Source organism: Durio zibethinus, chromosome 6, assembly GCF_047325235.1.
Source record: "Durio zibethinus cultivar Kanyao isolate XHJ-2024 chromosome 6, ASM4732523v1, whole genome shotgun sequence".
Lineage (NCBI taxonomy): Eukaryota > Viridiplantae > Streptophyta > Magnoliopsida > Malvales > Malvaceae > Durio > Durio zibethinus.
Window position 1 is genome coordinate 5,487,348 of NC_143167.1, and position 7,031 is coordinate 5,494,378.

Below are 7,031 nucleotides of genomic sequence, written 5' to 3' on the forward strand. Positions count from 1 at the left end.
GTCAATGATGATCTTAGCTATAATATGACTCTTACACTTGATAGTGATATGTAGAACCTTGGTATTTCCTTTTTTTTTAGAAAAATCTCATCATCACTAAATGCTATGTAATTTAGCATGACCAGGTTTTTAGCTAAGTGGTTCACATATTCAACAGACACATTATGTGCCACATATGACTGGTTCAACACTTTCAGCAAGGTATTCTGATGTGGTTCCAAATTTAATAGTAGTGATAACAATGAGATTCGTGCTAGCATTTTATTCAATTATTCAATCATAGAATATTTATTATATTTTATCAGTTTTAAGAATTTACAAGCCTCTTTTTCTGATACTAACTTTTGATATTTTTCATTAGGCACTATTTTCGGATCATTTTGTTATTTTTTTTCCTTGATGTTTTTTTTCTAGCATTTTTTAGCATTTTTAGAGTGTAGCATTTTTCACTTCGGGTGATACCCCTTACACCAATTATATTGACAGCATTAGACTTAGAGGCATTCTTTTCTTACCCCTGGACTACTGTGTTATAGCCATATTTTCATGGCACAACTCTATTGTTCTTGTAAAGGAATGAAAAATGGATTTTAAAAGTTATTGACCTAGGAACAAGCTTGTTTATGGTTGACTTTGGCTTATCCCCATAATAAATTGTTATCGATCTTGGAAATAGTTTCGATGATTGGTTGATCATAGACACTTCAGCATTCTTTGAATCTTTTCTTTCTTCATAGAGTTCAATTTAATAAGAATCCATGAGCTTTTGTACCTTATGGTGAAATTGCTCACAGATTTTGATAAAGTGGCTAGATGCCCTACTATGATACTTACAATTGCTATTCGATACATAATTTCTATGATAACTATATGGACTCATTGATTATATCATGTCGACTTTTCATAAAGCATCAAACAGTTGACTGAGAGGTGTTTTAATTTCTGTCACTCTCTTTTTTAGGTGACATTCTTGTTCCTCACTCAGAGCATTCACGTTGTGGTTAGGCAAAAGATTGCCACTAACGTTTGGTGCAGTTACCCCTCCTGTATTAAAATTGATCATTCCACCCTTGGTCAATCATTGCACTTTTTGTTTAAAAACGGTGCAATTTTCAGTGGAATGGTGTTAGCAATCCCATAATGATAATCATAATAGGCTGTAGGATCATACCATTTAGGGTAAGATGGCTTGAGTGGCTCTAATCGACTAAGAGCAATCAGGTGATTATTGTAGAGCTCTTGATACAATTCTGTATATGTCATAGGAATTAAATCGAATGTGAGTTTTTCATGAGTAATTTGTTGCTTTCATGAACCACCTATTGAGCTAGCTAGACAAGTTTGAGGTATTGGGAAAGGTTAGGCATTAGGACTATATATGGCAGTTTGAGGTCTAAAAGGGGGTTGATAGGTCAGAGGGTAGGATGGTTGTGGGATTGATTGATATGCATAAGGGGAAACATTATTCATAATGGGATAATATGGAGATTAACCTTGTAGTGGATAGGGTTGATAACCCATAAACTGTTATTTATCAAAGCTCACAGCTTGAGTTTCAGTCTTTTTTTTTTTTAGAGCTTTCTTAGTGGATGCTTCCTCTCATTCTAACTTGTCATTCTTAATGGCATTCTCGATGATTTCGTTCGAGATCATCATATCGATAAAATTTTTTATTGCATTCCCTATCATCTTTTCATAATAAGTAGATTTCAATATGTTGACAAATAACACTATAGTTTCTTTTCAGTTAGAGGAGATTGCACTTGAGAAGCTACATCCCTCCATCTCTGGGCGTATTTTTTAAATGACTTATTTACCTTTTTCTTTATGTTCTACAAAGATAAATGATCAGTAGTCGAAATGATATATCGATATTGACTGATGACGTCATAAGCTATATCACTCTAAGAATAAATATGGGTTTTGTCCAACTAGACATACCATTTAGCAATGAAGCCAATAAGACTATCTTAAAATACATGCATCAATAGCTTTTCATTATGAGCATGGGTAACCATCTTTCTACAATACATGGTAATGTGAGTTTTTTGGTACTTTGTACCATTATATTTTTTAAACTTCGATACTTTGAGCTTCAGAGGAATAACAACATATGAGACTAGACAAAACCCAACAGCATCTACAGAACCATAAAAACAAATTCCTTTCATAGCTTGTAACCTCTCTTTCAGCATACTAATCTTTGATTCTTTTAATGATTCAACCACTTTTGCGTTCTTTTTCTCTTTTTTTTTTCATATTATCTAGATCAAAAACTTGGATTGGTTTCACTACTTTTTCATTAAAAATAGGATTCACATAGCTATGGTAATGCCCTAGGTTCGAAGCTGATGGTATTCCAAGATATGTAAGGTATGTGAACTATTGTGAGGGTACCTTTTATGTAGATTAGGCTTAAAATAGACCAAAACCAGGTGGATATAGGGGGTCAACCACCTATTGTGATGGATGGTCCTGTTGCTTGTATTCTCTTATTTTTTTTCCTTATTTAACTTGTTTAGAGCATCCAAAATTTTACTCATTTTGCTTCAAGCTTTTCTTGGGTTTTTTCTATCTTTTTAAGATGATAAGAGTTTTCTTGCTCTATTTGTCTAGCTTGGGCCCTTGTGTTGTATTAATGAGTAAGGTTTCTACTAGGAAGAGCTATCTTTGAACCTTGAGTATCATAATTATATTATTATTAGAAATTATATGCTCTATGTTTGATATGTTAATGTATGAATGAAATGTACTAATATTTGCCACATCATCATTATTGATAAAAAAAATCTCAATTTGAAGCTTTATTTAATAAAATTTCAAAATTACATCCTAATAAAGCCAAAGCAATATTCTAAAGTCCTAAGCATCATCCTTTACTTCTAATGCCTCTTTATAAATTTCCTAGCTTGTTGGTAATGATTTTGTGTCTCGTTTAGGAAATCAAGCAATCGTCGCTCATAAGCTCCCACTGGTTGCATAATAACCTTTAAATTTTCCATTTTTTTTTTCATTTTTGATGTTTTTTCTGCAAGCAATGCATAACTGATCAAACAAATGCCTTAGATGTTTTTATTTTTCTATGCACACGTTTTTCTACAGCTCACTTTGTGTAGCATGTCTCTTACATTTATTAGATAAGGCCTTTACTTATGCTATGCACCGATCCACTATTTCTTGTAGCATCTGACTATGTTTGTGTGCCCTAGTAGTGGCCTTTTGTCTTTCTTTCACCCTTACTTTTAGTAATTTATTTTTTAAGAAAATTGATAAAGCTTAGGTGTGACTGATGAATGTGTCATGTTTAAATCATTGAATAAGGCTTTCTACTAAATTTTTTTGCTTTTTAAGGCTCTGGATTTTTTATTCTTGAAGCTTTAAACTTTCTTCTATTTCTAACTTTAATTGTTTATTTTTTTGTTCCAGCTCATCTTTCTCGGTTTGAAGTTTTTTTTTAGCTGTTTCTATTTTAAGCAAAGGATCTTCAAAAATAAGTTTTAGAAGAGGGTCAAATATTTGTTCTTGAGGAAGCACAATATCCTTACCCCTCATTGCATGCCACACACTATATTCTGGGGTGACATCATAAGTGAGCCTCCTTGGTTAACTCTGATGGTTTGCTTTCATGCTTATTTTATCTTTTCAATCATTCTATATGCCCATTTATCAATGAAAAAGAATTCTCACTGGTTAAGTTCATAGGTTTCTGGAATGAATTACTTGTATCCGGATTGTCTCTTTACCAAAGTTGGGGCATAAGTAATAACACCCCATAGGCCCAATAGGAATGCCCAAGGTTGATTTTCACAATTATACAACACTGTGTCATGATGTAACTAAGGTATTCTACAAACTATCCATTGACTATCAAGGGCCCAAAAGTATAAAACTTATTCTTTTATTGACTTCGCTTTAGGTCATGTGCTGCAACAAAACTCTTTGATTAAGACATTGGAACGAATATATGGTTTACAAAACTAGCTTTCTTTACACTTAATGTGACTATTCATCCATACATAAAGAAGCTGTAAGTACCTATTAAACTGACCTTTACCATTTTTACGATAAAAATTCAAGAAGTGAATAGTTTCTGCTAAAATGGTTGGTGCTGCTTCACTTGGTATACTAACTAATCAACTAAGTCTATTATTACGACATCAACATACCCGATGACTTTTAGGAAGATCACCAATCCATATAGAGCTATAGCCATTACCATTAATCTCTGATCATCATTTAAATGCCCATAGTGAAGTCTCACAGAAAACTTTATGGGATAGCCCTATTTTTACCTTTTATCTTGACACATGCATCAACTTGAGGTAAGCTAAGTCCAAGCATTTGCATTAGCTTTTTACGATAGCCCACCTTATTAAACCAGTAAATCTTGTTCGAATTTGGCAAATCAAAGTGAAGTAGGATCATATATTCTTCAATTATGGGCACTATATCTATTTCATTAAAGATGAAACATCTATAAGAAAGATCTCAAAACTAGAGTATAGCTCTAATTAGATTATTGTTCACGTCCACCTAGAGCAGTGAAGCTATGTCTCTATATCTATTCTCAAATGCCTTCTACCTTGTTTTACTCATGCATCCTCAAACATTGCTTAGGTTAGCCAAGTCATTTTGTTAGAGATCAAGATGAACTTTCTCAAGCATGATAAGATAAAACCTTCAGCAAGCAATTTCCTTGTTTTCTTTGACCTTTCTCTGACTTGATTTTCAATTAATGAGTAGATTCATAATGAACTGATGCAAACTTTGATTGCATTTGGCTTTCCATGGATGTAAGTGTAAGATCTGGTTTATCAATAACTGATATGTAGCAAATATTTCTTATATGAGAATGATGCAATTGATAATGTTAAACATGACCATGAAAATGATGCATGAAATTAAATGATATAGAAATGATGCAAATGCACAAAATCAAACAAACAAAATGGTTAGATAAGCAACATACAAGTTGTTCCTTCTTATGTCTTAATTTTGGGTTATATCTATCAATGGGTAGGAAGGGCTCTATCCTAAGGCTGACCTCTTAAGGGTGGACTATATGCATGGTTAGGTGATTTTGACTACTAAAGATTCCTAAATTGTTTCTTACATCATCGTCCATTACAGACTAGTAAAGCAGTCTAATCTTCACCCATCCAGACTACTAACAAAAAAGATTTAATTTGAGTAGGAGTATTTTGCTAACTATTACGGAGATTATCATCTCACGATAGCATAAGTATTTTACTTCCTCTTAAGAGGGATGAAGCTCGAGTATAGAGCTCAAGTAATGCAAATGTATGTGATAGTGTGTGTGAAGGAACATATAGGGTTTCAAACTCCATAAATAAAATACAAGACAAAAAGAGAAAAATGTTAGTAAACAAATAATTACAATTTAAAACCATTAGATCAAAGAATATGATAAATTTAAAAGTCTATAGCTTGACTCTTTATGGCTTTCCCAGTGGAGTTGTCAAACTGTCATAATATATAAATCCAAAAATCTATAGCTAGATACAAACTAAGAAGTCACCACAAATCTTTTTTGACTAGGTGTGATTGGCCACTTAAGGAATCTATCTTCTTAAAGAGCTCTTAAGCTTGACTAAAGATCCCTAAAAAAATAGGTTTGGGTCTACAAACTAGAACAGGATTCAGGAATTCGATTACATATGAGGAAGGTTATAGCACCCCTACATGCCCATCCAAAAGATGGTACAATTTTTTTTAAAATTTATCATAAGGTCTTGATTCTAATGGTTTTAAATTTTAACATTAAATATTGGAAATAATTCTTAAGATTCTTCCATTAATCTGGTAAAACTCTTAAAAATATTTTTTCACCTCAAAAGTATTCAAGAATCTCATTTGATATCTTGAGGAAGCTCCGTCATCGAAAAAAGTTTAATTATTTTTTATTAAAAATACATCTAATTATTTCACCATTTAGCCAAATTAGAAATATTTTCTTTTCTTTTTTTTTGAATTTCTAAATTTTTCACCATTTGGGCCTATTTAGAAAATCTATTTATTTATTTTTTTAAAGAAAATAATATGACAATTATTTTTCTTAAAATTTCATCTAAATTCTTCTACCATTTGGGACAAATTTAAAGAAATTTCTCACTTAAAGATTTCTTAGGAATTTACCATTGGAAATTTCTAAGAATGTCATCATTGGATAATTGTCAAATATTTTCAACTAAAATTTTTTATTTGAAAAAGAATGCAATTACTTTTATTGAAATTTCATCTAAATTATGCCACTATTTGAGATAAATTTAGAGAAATTTATCACCTAAAAATTTCTTAGAAATTTACCATTTGAGATTTCTCAAAATCTCATCATTGGATAATTTGTATTTAATTTCAAAATTTTTATTAATATTTTTTTTGGTTTGAAAATAAATATTAATTATTGTTATTGAAACTTTATCTAAATTATTCTACCATTTGGGATAAATTCATAAAAAATTTCTCACCTAATAATTTTATAAAAATTTATCATTTACAATTTTTAAAAATTTCATCATTTAATAATTAATACTCATTCTCAAAAAATATTTTATTTATTTTATTTTTTCTCAAATTTAATCATGCAAAAATACTAAAATAAACAAACATATAAATAAAATACTAAATAAAATAAAAAAAAACCAAAAAATAAAAATGGCTCAGTTAGAGCGGCTTGGCGCGGCTCAACTTCAGGCACAGAATGCGGCTTGGGGGACTCAGCTTGGCGGCTTGGCTAGGTTGAAGGGATTAGTTGGTACGCGGGTTATGCTCGAGTAGGGTCGCCTGAATAAAAAATGCACAGATCCTGGGTTTTCTTAAAGTGAAAATGACATCATTTTAGGGTCAGTATAAAAGGCAACACCCAGCCTTTTTTTCCTTAGATTTTACTCCCCCCCTCTTTCTCTTCTCATTTTTGTTCTTTCTCTCTAAAACCCCAAGAACACTGGTTGAATCCTTTATCGAATTTTTAGATTTTTGTCAGAATCTAGGTAGGTTTGTCAAAATCTGAT